This window comes from Schistocerca piceifrons, chromosome 7 (assembly GCF_021461385.2).
Source record: "Schistocerca piceifrons isolate TAMUIC-IGC-003096 chromosome 7, iqSchPice1.1, whole genome shotgun sequence".
Lineage (NCBI taxonomy): Eukaryota > Metazoa > Arthropoda > Insecta > Orthoptera > Acrididae > Schistocerca > Schistocerca piceifrons.
The window spans coordinates 414,890,808-414,905,753 of NC_060144.1; the positions used below are offsets into that span (position 1 = coordinate 414,890,808).

The 14,946-nt window shown below is 46.2% G+C and overlaps 1 protein-coding gene across 1 annotated transcript in view; it reads left to right on the top strand.

Annotated features, from left to right (window-relative positions):
- The window catches only part of LOC124805329 (ras association domain-containing protein 10-like), a 1,110,196-nt gene that overhangs the window by 42,532 nt on the left and 1,052,718 nt on the right, over nt 1–14,946 (top strand). The gene's annotated exons all lie outside the window — the stretch shown is intronic.

Sequence of the window (14,946 nt, forward strand, 5' to 3'; positions counted from 1 at the left end):
GGGAACAGCCCCTCATACTCCGGCCGCGCGTGGATGCTGCCAGCGGCCCCCGGCCATACACACCCCACAGAGTCTTCCTCGCTGCTCCACGCCAACCGACCAACTGCCCAGGCCCGCAAACGGTGAAAGGACCAAATTTCCGTCGGCTGATGAGACGACCAACCAACGGTCGTCCCGCTCCAACCTCCCTTCGTCGGACAGTTCATGTGTGTCGCCAGCGGTCGGCGAGCACTGGCTGTCGGCGCCTCACCGGCGCTCCGTCCCCGACTTCACTGCTGCTGCGTGCCGACTACACTGCTGGTCCGTCTCCAACTGACTGCCAGACACACGACGACCCGGAAATACTATCGGTCGCTCCAGAGATGGTCCGACAGTGCACTTATCGATACACGCTGCTGCTGCCGCTCACGGGCAAGTAAGGCAGGAAGTTAATGACGCCAGTAAATGAAATAAGAAAACCGGGCGGGAGTACCGTAATAGAAGGTGACAAACAATAAATGGGATAAACACCAGCCGTGCAGCGCTGAACCGAAATAAGGCTACTCACTGTATTTGCTAAGGCACAACATGCGGTCGCGTCAGTCAGTACAGGAGCTCCAAAATCACTGCATACTGTTGGAATTAGAGAAAAGCACTGAACCTAATAATCAAGCTGACCCAAAACTGTAACGTGTGGGGGAGGGGGGAGGGGGGGATGAAGGAAATAGAAACCGATGTAACGTATTACTATGTTTACGACGTTGCTCATCGAGCAATTTACGTTATCTCGCATTTCTAGCTGCTTCCTCTCACAAATAATGATAAAAATTCAGAAATTTAGGGTCACCATCAGCCCAAGCCCTTCCTAACGATTTAGAAAAAACGGAGCTGGAAAATTATTAGTTTATTTACTTTAATAATTTAATTACAAGTACGCAAATTTCTTTAAGCAGCCAGATAAATAGCACTCCATATCGTGCATGAACCAACTTGATTAATTCAGGAATGGAAATCAGAGTAAGGGGGTAAGATAGACACCAAAGAATTTATCTTTCACGTAAATTATTTATTGTAACTAAATATTTGGTTGCGCATCCTAACTACACATAACTGGTGCCTGACTCGAAATATTTAAGTAAGAATTACGTGAGAATGAAACAGAGCACAATTTAACTACAGCAAGAAGAAACACAGAAGACGGGGGTGGGAGACAATTATACTATCATCTCCTTTGCATTAATACCATAAAAATATCTAAATGAGATTTGCATTACGATTCTACGCATGCTCTATTCTGGACAGAGGTTTAACCAATACACAAGGCTGTGCGATAATTTTTTAATATACTAACTTCGTCTGCTGCTTGCAAACGGCCGAACTAGAGCACGTGGTGCATTCGGACTCAAACTGTTGTGCTGCTCTGTAGAAAGCGCACGAAAGAACAGATATCCTTGCAGAAATTGTAGCTCATTAAACAAGCAAACTGTTAAAATAAAGCCTATTGCGGTGCCGTGCTGAACCAGAAGGGTCATTGATTACCAGACACGTGGCACAAAATCGACACACAAAGACAAAAGCAATTTCCACATAATATAAGATCAAAAGTCATTTAAAAAAATAACTTGCTTCACACGCTTCAGATAAGCTAAAGTTCTTAAGTATTTCACCAGTTAAAAATAACGAAGTCCTAACTCAACCTGATTCCTATCACCTGAAACCCCCCTTAAGAGCTACGATCTGTACTCACCAAGTGTTCACGGAAGAGTGCCCCTTTTTCTTTCCAGATTACCTAGCTCCTAGTGCAGTGAAATCTACCAGAGGGGTAGCGCTCCGTCACCAACCTCACACACAAAAACAGCCTTCGACACAGCCCGCGACTAAGAAGGGTAAAGCTCTCTGTTCAGGTATTGGAAACCTCAGTTGATCATCCTGAGCTCTCCTTTGAACGAGAAGCAACATCGTCTGCTCCCAGCAGACGATGACCAATTCAGCGAGTCCCACAAAACAAAACCGAAACCCACATTAAAACACACATACAATAATCAATAGGCCTTATCTGAGTGCTCAGTGTTTCTGGAAGAGTTCATGAATTGAGCTAAAATCAGATAGTAAAATGGATAGGTTGTACCGAATTCGACAAGCGTCTTATGAAAAACTTGTGTACTGACTGTCCGCCGCCGGGCAGCCACGCGGCGTGAATGCCGGCCTCGACCGAGCGGCGGGCCAGACCGGAGATCTGGAGGCGCGGAGCGGCGCACGCGCCAACGGTATATAAGCTATGAAACTTCCTGGCAGATTAAAACTGTGTGCCCGACCGAGACTCGAACTCGGGACCTTTGCCTTTCGCGGGCAAGTGCTCTTCCAAATGAGCTACCGAAGCACGACTCACGCCCGGTACTCACAGCTTTACTTCTGCCAGTACCTCGTCTCCTACCTTCCAAACTTTACAGAGGTACTGGCAGAAGTAAAGCTGTGAGTACCGGGCGTGAGTCGTGCTTCGGTAGCTCAGTTGGAAGAGCACTTGCCCGCGAAAGGCAAAGGTCCCGAGTTCGAGTCTCGGTCGGGCACACAGTTTTAATCTGCCAGAAAGTTTCATATCAGCGCACACTCCGCTGCAGAGTGAAAATCTCATTCTGGAAACATCCCCCAGGCTGTGGCTAAGCCATGTCTCCGCAATATCCTTTCTTTCAGGAGTGCTAGTTCTGCAAGGTTCGCAGGAGAGCTTCTGTAAAGTTTGGAAGGTAGGAGACGAGGTACTGGCAGAAGTAAAGCTGTGAGTACCGGGCGTGAGTCGTGCTTCGGTAGCTCAGTTGGAAGAGCACTTGCCCGCGAAAGGCAAAGGTCCCGAGTTCGAGTCTCGGTCGGGCACACAGTTTTAATCTGCCAGGAAGTTTCATATCAGCGCACACTCCGCTGCAGAGTGAAAATCTCATTCTGGAAACATCCCCCAGGCTGTGGCTAAGCCATGTCTCCGCAATATCCTTTCTTTCAGGAGTGCTAGTTCTGCTAGGTTCGCAGGAGAGCTTCTGTAAAGTTTGGAAGGTAGGGGACGAGGTACTGGCAGAAGTAAAGCTGTGAGTACCGGGCGTGAGTCGTGCTTCGGTAGCTCAGTTGGAAGAGCACTTGCCCGCGAAAGGCAAAGGTCCCGAGTTCGAGTCTCGGTCGGGCACACAGTTTTAATCTGCCAGGAAGTTTCATATCAGCGCACACTCCGCTGCAGAGTGAAAATCTCATTCTGGTATATAAGCTAGTACACTGGAGTAGCGAAGACATAGAAATACTGGACAGACATCCGAGTGCTTACAATGCTTCTTTTAAAAAGTTAATAGAATATGAAAAAGGCTGTGGTATGCTGTCACGCTAAATAACTCCCAGACATGTGACATTTTTAGGCATCAAGGCAATGGTACATTGGAAACTGTATGAACAAGGGATAAAAGCGGTAAAAACAATGGTAAAAATTAATGGTGACGTAGACCACGCAGAATAAATCGTCTCATGTATAATACATTAAGGGCTCTAGTGATGCAAAATAAAATGGATAAAAACCATCACAAATCTAAAATGTGAGTGTAGCAATGTAAGCACCGAAATAGTAATCAAAAATGATCAGGCTTACATTATCAAAAGCAGTAATGAAATGGAAATATGGCTAAATGGCTCAAATGGCTCTGAGCACTATGGGACTCAACTGCTGAGGTCATTAGTCCCCTAGAACTTAGAACTAGTTAAACCTAACTAACCTAAGGACATCACAAACATCCATGCCCGAGGCAGGATACGAACCTGCGACCGTAGCGGTCTTGCGGTTGCAGACTGCAGCGCCTTTAACCGCACGGCCACTTCGGCCGGCTATGGCTAAGAGACGAACAACTAAACAAGGAATAGAAAAATAAGAATGAACCTCACAGACTTGAATAAACAGGTCCAATAACAGGAAACAATGGAATGGTATATAGTCCATATAAGTGAACAGAGGATTAGACAGTAAAAGCCGTGATAAAAAGTAATGGTAAGAAACTATACAAGTGAGTCATATGCATGTTGGATACATATACTGAAGAGCCAAAGAAATTAGTATAGCCGAGCGTATTCAAGTTCAGAGATATGTAAACAGGCAGAATACGACGTTGCGGTCGGCGACGCCTATATAAAGCCGGAAAAAGATCCTGTAAGAACGGGACCAACGACGACTGAAGAGAATCGTTCAACGCGACAGAAGTGCAGCTCTTCCGAAAATTGCTGGGCTATCAACAAGTGTCAGCGTGCGAACCATTCAACGAAACGTCATCGATATGGGCTTTCGGAGCCGAAGGTTCACTCGTGTACGCTTGATGACTACACGACACAAAGCTTTACGCCTCGCCTGGACCCGTCAACATTGACATTGGCCTGTTGATGATTGCAAACACCTTGCCTGGTCGGACGAGACTCGTTTCAAATTGTATCGAGTGGATGGACGTGCACGGGTATGGAGACAACGTATGAATCCATGGACCCTGCGTACCAGCAGGGGATTGTTCAAGGTGGTGGAGGCTTTGTAATGGTGTGGGGCGTGTGTAGTTGGAGTGATATGGGACCCCTGATACACCTAGATACCACTCTGACTGGTGACACGTACGTAAGTAACCTGTCTGATCACTTGCATCCATTCATGTCCATTGTACATTCCGATGGACTTGGGCAATTCCAGCAGGACAATGCGACGCCCCACACCTCCAGAATTTGCTACAGAGTGGCTCCAGGGACACTCTTCTGAGTTTAAACACGTCCGCTGTCCACCAAACTCCCCAAACATGAACATTATTTAGCATAGCTGGGATGCCTTACAACCTGCTTTTCAGAAGAGATGTCCACCACCTCGTAATCTCACGGATTTATGAACAACCTTGCATGATTCATGGTGTTAGTTCACTCCAGCACTACTTCAGACATTAGTCGAGTCAATGCCACGTCGTGTTGCGGCAGTTTTGCTGCTCGAGGGGGCCCTACACGATGTTAAGCAGGTGTACCAGTTTCTTTGGCTCTTTAGTGTATTTTTCCCTCCTCTCCTCTGTATGTTACAGCTCCCTATACATGAATATGGGATTTTAAAATCCCGAAATCGGTCGTTGTTTGAATAATTAAATTGGTACAACTGAAACGGATGCCTCAAAAGTAATTAGTTTTACTATGTTTGGAGAGATATTTTCACCATCACTAGTTAGACAGGAATGAAAGGATAAATTATGGTTTACTGTTTCTGATCACCATAGAGTGTGTACAAAATTTAGCAGTAAATCCGGCACCTGTTGGTAGTGGAATTGGGCAAGAGGTGATGGTGCTATTCGGAGAATACGTCTACAAAAGCATTCAGCAGTGTAAAATGGTGCAAGACGTTAGAAATTATTCGGAAAATAAGCGTAAACTTCCGGAAAACGTGCCTAATGTACAATAAAACAAGAACCAAGAAGGAAAAATAAGAATGGAAGACCAAGAACAAAGTAGTAGGATTTGAAAGGGTATAAGACGAGGACGTAGCCTTTCTCGCCCTGAATTCAATCTAATCGTCGGAGAAGCAGTGGCGGAAATGAGGTGTTCACGTCCGGCGTCCCTAATCCAGCCATGTTAAATAAACAAATAATATCTTTTGACTAATTTGGGATGAGGAATACATGGTAGCTCGCTGAAGAGTAACGACGGGAAATGGCAGACATCATCATCTTTTTCTTCTGGTAAATGGAAAACATTTCTCGTATGAAATAATACGCTTCCATTATGCTGGTAAGTGCAAAAAAACTGTCACCAGAATGTGAAAGTGTTTCACAAACTTATCAAACCAATACTGGTTCCATTAGAACAGATGTATGCGCTGCACCCAGAACTGTGAGTACGGTTCACGGTAACAACGCTACTAGTGTTCTACCGAATACTTGCCAATTCAGCACACCACCAGAAATTGTTCAACTGTCAGCTCTAATACGGATACAGAAGACAAAATAGATTGTATCAGCCCCGCTTGCGTTTCGCTTACTTCAGGAGAAGCCCAAGAGATAAAACTGCCGCAGAGTGCTTTCCGACGGTCAAAGATTTACACTCCTGGAAATGGAAAAAAGAACACATTGACACCGGTGTGTCAGACCCACCATACTTGCTCCGGACACTGCGAGAGGGCTGTACAAGCAATGATCACACGCACGGCACAGCGGACACACCAGGAACCGCGGTGTTGGCCGTCGAATGGCGCTAGCTGCGCAGCATTTGTGCACCGCCGCCGTCAGTGTCAGCCAGTTTGCCGTGGCACACGGAGCTCCATCGCAGTCTTTAACACTGGTAGCATGCCGCGACAGCGTGGACGTGAACCGTATGTGCAGTTGACGGACTTTGAGCGAGGGCGTATAGTGGGCATGCGGGAGGCCGGGTGGACGTACCGCCGAATTGCTCAACACGTGGGGCGTGAGGTCTCCACAGTACATCGTTGTTGTCGCCAGTGGTCGGCGGAAGGTGCACGTGCCCGTCGACCTGGGACCGGACCGCAGCGACGCACGGATGCACGCCAAGAACGTAGGATCCTACGCAGTGCCGTAGGGGACCGCACCGCGACTTCCCAGCAAATTAGGGACACTGTTGCTCCTGGGGTATCGGCGAGGACCATTCGCAACCGTCTCCATGAAGCTGGGCTACGGTCCCGCACACCGTTAGGCCGTCTTCCGCTCACGCCCCAACATCGTGCAGCCCGCCTCCAGTGGTGTCTCGACAGGCGTGAATGGAGGGACGAATGGAGACGTGTCGTCTTCAGCGATGAGAGTCGCTTCTGCCTTGGTGCCAATGATGGCCGTATGCGTGTTTGGCGCCGTGCAGGTGAGCGCCACAATCAGGACTGCATACGACCGAGGCACACAGGGCCAACACCCGGCATCATGGTGTGGGGAGCGATCTCCTACACTGGCCGTACACCACTGGTGATCGTCGAGGGGACACTGAATAGTGCACGGTACATCCAAACCGTCATCGAACCCATCGTTCTACCATTCCTAGACCGGCAAGGGAACTTGCTTTTCCAACAGGACAATGCACGTCCGCATGTATCCCGTGCCACCCAACGTGCTCTAGAAGGTGTAAGTCAACTAACCTGGCCAGCAAGATCTCCGGTTCTGTCCCCCATTGAGCATGTTTGGGAGTGGATGAAGCGTCGTCTCACGCGGTCTGCACGTCCAGCACGAACGCTGGTCCAACTGAGGCGCCAGGTGGAAATGGCATGGCAAGCCGTTCCACAGGACTACATCCAGCATCTCTACGATCGTCTCCATGGGAGAATAGCAGCCTGCATTGCTGCGAAAGGTGGATATACACTGTACTAGTGCCGACATTGTGCATGCTCTGTTTCCTGTGTCTATGTGCCTGTGGTTCTGTCAGTGTGATCATGTGATGTATCTGACCCCAGGAATGTGTCAATAAAGTTTCCCCTTCCTGGGACAATGAATTCACGGTGTTCTTATTTCAATTTCCAGGAGTGTATATATGTCCCCAGTCGACAGTGACATAATGCAGTATTGTTCAGAGGCGACGATGAAAGAGTTTTATTGGATAAAAGAAATGTCGATATTGAGCAACGTTAAAAACATGACTATAAGAAGGTTAAGCACGCAGATATCCTGAGTTGCTAGTGGATACAGGTCGGCGCATATAAGCGAAATGCTGTCTTCATCCGCGCCTCATCCCCAAGCCCCACATGCGCACACGAGGATATTAAAGTATTGTAACACAGTTCAGTTTTTTCGGTTCGCTGAAGCTCTGATGGTAGGCTTGCTACTCGCTTGAATTTTTGTTTGTGGGGACTAGACCTTGTAATTTTCATTCCATAGACTGAGAACGTTAAAAGCAATCTTGACCATATTGTAATGTAACATAGTTTGTCATATTCTTGGTACGTTCTTTAAGTTACCACTTTCTGTCGTGATTACTGAAACGAATCGTAGGTAATTTTCTACGTCGTATTGCAACATTTGGAAATCAAATGAAATCGTGTTACAACTTGGCACATCTTGCATATAGTGGAATGTTAGTTCGAGTATCATACGTAGATTACTTCTTCTTTAGTTCATGTAGTAGGTCGAGCTCTGGCACTTTAGCACAGATCCACATTTTTTTTAAAAAAAACTGAGTTTTTTGCTGCATTGAAATACAGTGAAATACAAATTAACCATTACCAGTACATCCTTCAAATGTGAAAATACGCTCATGCATCTTTTATCCAGAAGAAGTTGCAGTGTGTTTCAAAATCTTTACGACACACGCCTGGGGATATAGCTCACGTCACGGGGAACAACTCTTATTGGAGACAAAATGTCCGCCGGCTTCTACCATTGATGTTAGGCGTCTTTAATAATTGGTGATGTCCCTGAGAAGCGCCAGAATGAAGGCGCGCGTCAGCATTCGTACACAATACGTGTCGGCTAAGCCAGTCATCTGCCACATGTGACAGATGGCAGGTTCAGGTGGTTCAAATGGCTCTGAGCACTATGGGACTTAACATCTGAGTTCATCAGTCTCCTAGAACTTAGAACTACTTAAACCTAACTAGCCTAAGGACATCGCACACTTCCATACCCGAGGCAGGATTCGAACCTGCGACCGTAGCAGCAGCGCGGTTCCGCACTGAAACGCCTAGAACCGCACGGCCCCCAGGTGTTATGCGGAGCTTCTAAAACATCTTTATTCACTTAGAGAAGCATTTACGATTTTTTGTTGAAAATCGATGTATCAGTTTACTGGGGTAGGTGTTATGCAGATGCAACACTATTGGTTGGTAAACCCTGCTATTTGGGTGATAGCTCGTCTTCCTAGGTCCAAAAATAACACGAGTCTTGGTGCCGCCGAGAAGCTTCAGCAAACATTTTCTCTGTAACAACTGTTGTTCCCCATTATTTGATCTGTTAGTTCTAGACACCTGCCGCAAAGATTTTGAAACTCCCTGCGTATAGAGACATGTTTCAACAACGTAAATTGATTTTAACTTCTTCTTGAAGAACATTTCTCTGCACTGTGTTGATATATTGTTTGAACCGGTTTTAGATGTAAATCAGGGGTATGAAACGGCACAATTCCAACAGTTGAATAAAATAGGACAGGAGCATGTGGTATTTATATTAATTATATGAATGATTTTTTAAAATTTGCTACAGATTTGGCCGAATTTTTTCTAATTAAATTGTATTTATAACAAAATTAAGACGTGAAATATAAGGAGCTATCAAAAAGCTTACCTTTGAGGGTGTTGCTGTAGCGTATATGCAACTTAGCGCGACTCCGATTCGGGTGCATAAGCACTGACTGGCTTAGTTTACGGTAATAGACATGAATGGTCCTTGTACAGATTCATCATGAATTTTGTGTTCCATTTAAACAAAATAAATGTAACTGTAAAATTTTAGGACAGGATTTATCTGTTAAACAGTCACACTCACCGAAACCATGTCCTATGATAATTTTTGGAGGGAACTTTGCTCAATTCATTTAATTAATAAGTTATATGAGAGGTTAGCCACCGCACGTAGAATTTACAGACCTTGTGAAGATCCAATATAAACAAACCCACTTGAGTGTGATTTGCATAACATCGCGATTCTGCCCCTTAACTTGCTGGTTTCCAATGTGTGTGGGGCAGCATGTCTGTCGAAAACCACAGTTGTGCGCCAAGTTCCATGCTGCTCGCGATTCGACGCAAGACACCGGTCGATTCGGGAGACTACCCTCATCCATTACGGAGAATTCAAGTGGAAGACACGCGCCCTACTGGTCTGATCTCTTCCCATGCGATTATCACGCCTTCGGTCCCTTAAAAAGAAGCCAGTGAACGGTCGACGATTCCCGTCGTTTGAGGGGGTGCAGCAGACAGTTACAGACTTCTTCAAGGAGTAACACACTGTCTTTTACCAAACGGGTACCATCAACCTGGTGTTTTAGTGGGCTGATTGCCTCAATACTCATGGGGATTTTTCACGATTGGCGTACCGATTCTTGACTTTACGGCCGTCGAACGGAAAATTTTTGATCGCCCCTTGCACATTAGACGTTCGTTTTTCGCCTTAACGAAAGTCCAGTTTTACACGAAACAGTATTTTTGCCTCTATAGCTTTCTCATATTACATAGTGCCAAACCTGCATGTTAACTATGTTTTCTTCGTAATTGTACATTTTCCCCTCAGGTGATTGTGCTACTGGTTTGAATGCGAATTCTTCGTCGTCAATTATGCTTCTTAGTCTTCTTCGAGCCACAGCGGATATTGTTATCCGGACAGATAGATCTCTACTGGAGGATTTCCTTGCATTCCATGGCCAAGTGTGCCGCCTGTAATTCTGTACATTTATAAGCCCAGGACGTAATGCACGTCCCTCTTTTCATTCTTCGATATTTAGTTGCACGGCTGTGTCCCGGTGGTGGTAGTGGCAAAAATTTCCTCCGACGACCGGGCAGCAGCGTTCTCCCTTAGGTTCCTTGCCGTCTCCGGCTAGGGTCCGCCGCACTCGCACCCGCCTCGGATGCTGGCAGGAGATGCGGCTTTGTTTCTCGGTCCGCGAGACAAATGTGGCGCCGGCAAAACGCCGCCCTTATGCGTCGCGCGTAGGCCGGCTTAGCATTGGCGGTCACGTCCCGGGCAGCCGCAGCGCAGCGAAGTGCAGGCGCCGGCCGCACGTACTCCGCCTTCTGCGTGCTGGGGCGCGCGCATTACGCAGCCACACTGTCAACCGCTCGTATCACACTGCGCCAGCTCAGCCGTAAAGCCTTCTGGTCAGACTGCGGCCGACGCCACTTTTACGCAAAATGTATCTGAGGCGACGGTGTCGTCTACATTGTAAATTGAAGGTCCCATCGCCAAAGTATCTCAGTCCAGTTTATCTACCTTAGAAGTAAGTCAAAGTGGAATATGAAACTGAAATTGATTTATATGCCCGTGAACAACAATAGTGTTGCATGAAGCATCGTCAGTAACCGCATGATTATACAGTAAACAAGACCTATGTAATAATACTTGTACACTGAAGCGCCAAAGAAACTGTATTCAAATACAGAGATATGTAAACAGGCAGAATACGGCGCTGGGGTCGGCAATGCCTATATAAGACTCCATATAAGACAACAATTGTCTGGCGCAGTTGTGAGATGGGTTACTGCTGCTACAATGGCAGGTTATCAAGATTTAAATGAGTATGAACGTGGTGTTATAGTCGGCGCACGAGCGATGGGACACAGCATCTCCACGGTAGCGGTGAAGAGGAGATTTTCCCATGCGACCATTTCATAAGTGTACCGGGAACATGAGTGAAAACATCAAATCTCCGACATCGCTGCGGCCAGAAAAAGATCCTGTAAGAACAAGCACAAAGACGAATGAAGATAATCGTTCAACGTGACGTGACAGAAGCGCAATCCTTCCGAAAATTGCTGCAGATTTCAGTGCTGGGCCATCAGCAAGTGTAATTGTGCAAATCAGTCAACGAAACATCATCGATATGGGGTTTCGGAGCCGAAGGCGCACTCGTGCGTCCTTGATGACTGCACGACACAAAGCTTTACGCCTCACCTGGGCGCGTCAACACCGAAACTGGACTGTTGATGACTGGAAACATGTTTCCTGGTCGGACGAATCTCGTTTGAAATTGTACCGAACGGATGGACGTGTACGGGTATGGGGGCAGACTCATAAATTCATGGTCCGTGCATGTCATGAGGAGACTGTTGAAGCTAGTGGGGGGTTTGTAATTGTGTGGGGCGCTTGCAGTTGGAGTGATATGGGACCCCTGATACGTCTAGATACGACTCTGACAGGTGGCACGTACTTAAGGATCCTCTCTAATCAACTGTATCCATTCATGTTCATTATGCATTCCGACGGACTCTGGCAATTCCAACAGACCACGCGACACCCTACACGTCCAGAATTGATACAGAGTGACTCCAAGACACTCTTATGAGTTTAAACACTTCCTCTGACCTCCAAACTCCGCAGACACGAACATTATTGCGAATATCTGGCATGCCTTGCAACGTGCTGTTCAGAAGAGATCTCCACCCCCCCTCGTAATCTTACGGATTTATGGACAGCCCTGCAGGATTAATGATGCGAATTCCCCCCAACACTACTTCAGACATTAGTCGAGTCCATGTCATGTTGTGTTGCGGCACTTCTGCGTGCTAGCGGGCGCCCTAAATTATGTTACGCAGGTGTGCCAATGCCTTAGGCTGTTCGGTGTATATGTATTGCGTATCTTGTAATCATCGCGTAATTTATTCTTTTACACATATTACATAGATTACAAAATAGTTTCTGTGCCATGAATTACAATTTTGTCTCTTTCAATCACATATATTTATTACAAAGCATCATTTTTTATCACTATATACACTCATTTATGTTATAGAACGATGTTTCTTTTAATCATATGTCTACCATCATTTTAAATTTATTATTGAAAAATACTTTTCCAGCACTTCATGCATTACACTGCACAACACAGTTAAAGGGTAACTTTTTTGTGACCTCGGAACTGTTACCCATTGCGGCGCAGGAGTCTGAAATTTAGCTCAACGGTGCCTACAACCTTCCTCTGTTATGGTGCCAAAGTGTGGCTCCCTGTGACGTTACCCTCAGGCTCCGCGACGCTTCCAACAGCAACGTGTGGAAACTTGCGGAAAGAAAGGTCACAGCTCGGAAGTTCATGTGAAGTGCAGGGTGGGTTAATGATATCACACTGGCATCAAATTTCGCCACAACTCTGCCCAAACCACTGTGGACGTGGAACACGGTGGGGCTGTTGACACACCCACATTTGTACACATTTAAACACTCTGTTTGACGCTGTGCGATGAAGGGCAGAACCGCGACGCCCAACGTTAAAATCGCGTGGTTTTCCTACGGGTGGCCAAGGAAAACATTTCAGATACACCGTCACTCAGTATCGATACGAAGAGGCCTCAGGGGGCGGCTTTAAGAACGTCAATGAAAACTCCACTTTCCTAGAGGTGTTGATTCTCACACATTTCGCTGTCGAAAACGATAGCCCACAGAGCGCAAAGCGATGAGCAACAGGACAACCATCTTGACAACCTTTGACACTGCTGTCACCCACCAGACGACTGAAGCCTTCTCTAAGGACATCTTGTCCCTGCAACCTCATGGAACGTGATCACACCCCTTTGGACTTTCGTACGATGGCTATTATTGCACTGGTATAAAGGATGGAATAACTGGGGACCGTTCAAAACCATTCCACGAAATTTGTACGTGATCCAAAACAGCAAAGGAGTTTATGCTTTTTCACCCACTTCTTTCCCTCCCTCCTAAGGCGTGATCAGAGCGTGCGACATTGACACATGCTTGAATTAAGCGGCAAAAGAACCCTCTGCGGCTGTTCGCTGATGGCGCCTTGGTGTACGGGAAGGTGTCGTCGTTGAGTGACTGTAGGAAGATACAAGATGACTTGGACAATACTGATAGTTACGATATTGCAGTACCTGTGTTATTCTGATCCTTTGCATCTGCCGATACCGGGCAAGCAACTTTCAAGTACAATGTCTGACCTGTACTGGAATATGTAGAATAGATGTACGAGTACAGTTCGTAGACGCATGGTTGACGACTTACGGAAGTTTGGATCTGCCCGTGAGTCATGCACGGACAGCCATATGGTAAGGGGGCTGCTCGCGATAAAGCGGGAAACCCTGGTTCGAGTCCCGGTCCGGCACAAATTTTAATTGTCGCCGTTCCAGTCTACAATTGATAGTAGTCATTATTCGCAATTGCGAATTCGTTTGATATTGATAGTTAGTGTGATGAATGGCAGCTTGCTGTAATTGTAGAGAAATATAAGTTAATGGAGATGAGTGAGAAAAACAATCCCCTAATGTTCGAATACACAATTAATAATGCGCTACTTGACATAGTCACGTCGATTAAACGTCCAGGCGTGTCGTTGCAAAAGGGAAATGGAATGGAAATTGCACACAAGGACGATAGTTGTGAAAGCAAATGGTCGATTTCGGTTTTATTGGGAGAATTTTAGGAAAGTGTAGCTGATGAATAAATCAGACCTCTCACAGAACACCAGTCCGACCCATGTTGCCTAGTGCTCGAGTGTTTGGAGCCCCTACCAGGTCGGACTGGAGGAGGTTGTCGAAGCAATTCAGAGGCTAGCTGCTAGATTTGTTACTGGTAGGTTCGATCAACATGCAAGCATTCCAGAGATATTTACTATCAAACCACCAGAAGGAGGTTCTTGCTCATTGGTCTGATGACGACCACAGTTGTGGTCGAAACCGGTCACCGAAATAAATAATTTGTGATCAAGACTGTTTTCGATAGTAAATATTAGTAATAATATTAATCACTGTTGGCTACCACAATGTATTCAAAAGTAATTTATTCCACAGATGCATCGTGAACTCGAATTCGAATCCCTGGAGGGAAGACGTCGTCCTTTTCGCGAAACACTGTTGAGAAAATTTGGAGAACTGTCGTCTGAAGCTGACTCCAGGGCCACTCTGCTGCAGCCAACGTTTATGTTGCGTAAGAACCAAGAATATAACATAAGAGAAATTAGGGCTCATTCGATGGCGTATAGAAAGTCGTTTTTCCCATGCTTTATTTGCAAGTAGAACTGGGAAGGAAGCGACAATTAGTGGTGCATGGTACCCTCCTGCCCTCCGCCATGCATCATATAGTTAATATATATGATGCGTGCGCATTATGTTTGCAGATGATGAGGTAGAAGTAGATGTAGAAATAGAGACCTGGAATATGAACTGTCGATAAGCTCCGTATGAGATCTTTCTCTCTCGTTTTGCAGTTGCCATTATTCGCCAGATGGAAGATCATATGGGAGAGAATACTATTTTATGTTACTTCTTTTGGAGCGACACTCAAAACTGCAACAGTAAACCTCTCACAGAGGCACAATGTCTCTCGTTTAGTGCTGGCACTGGAATTG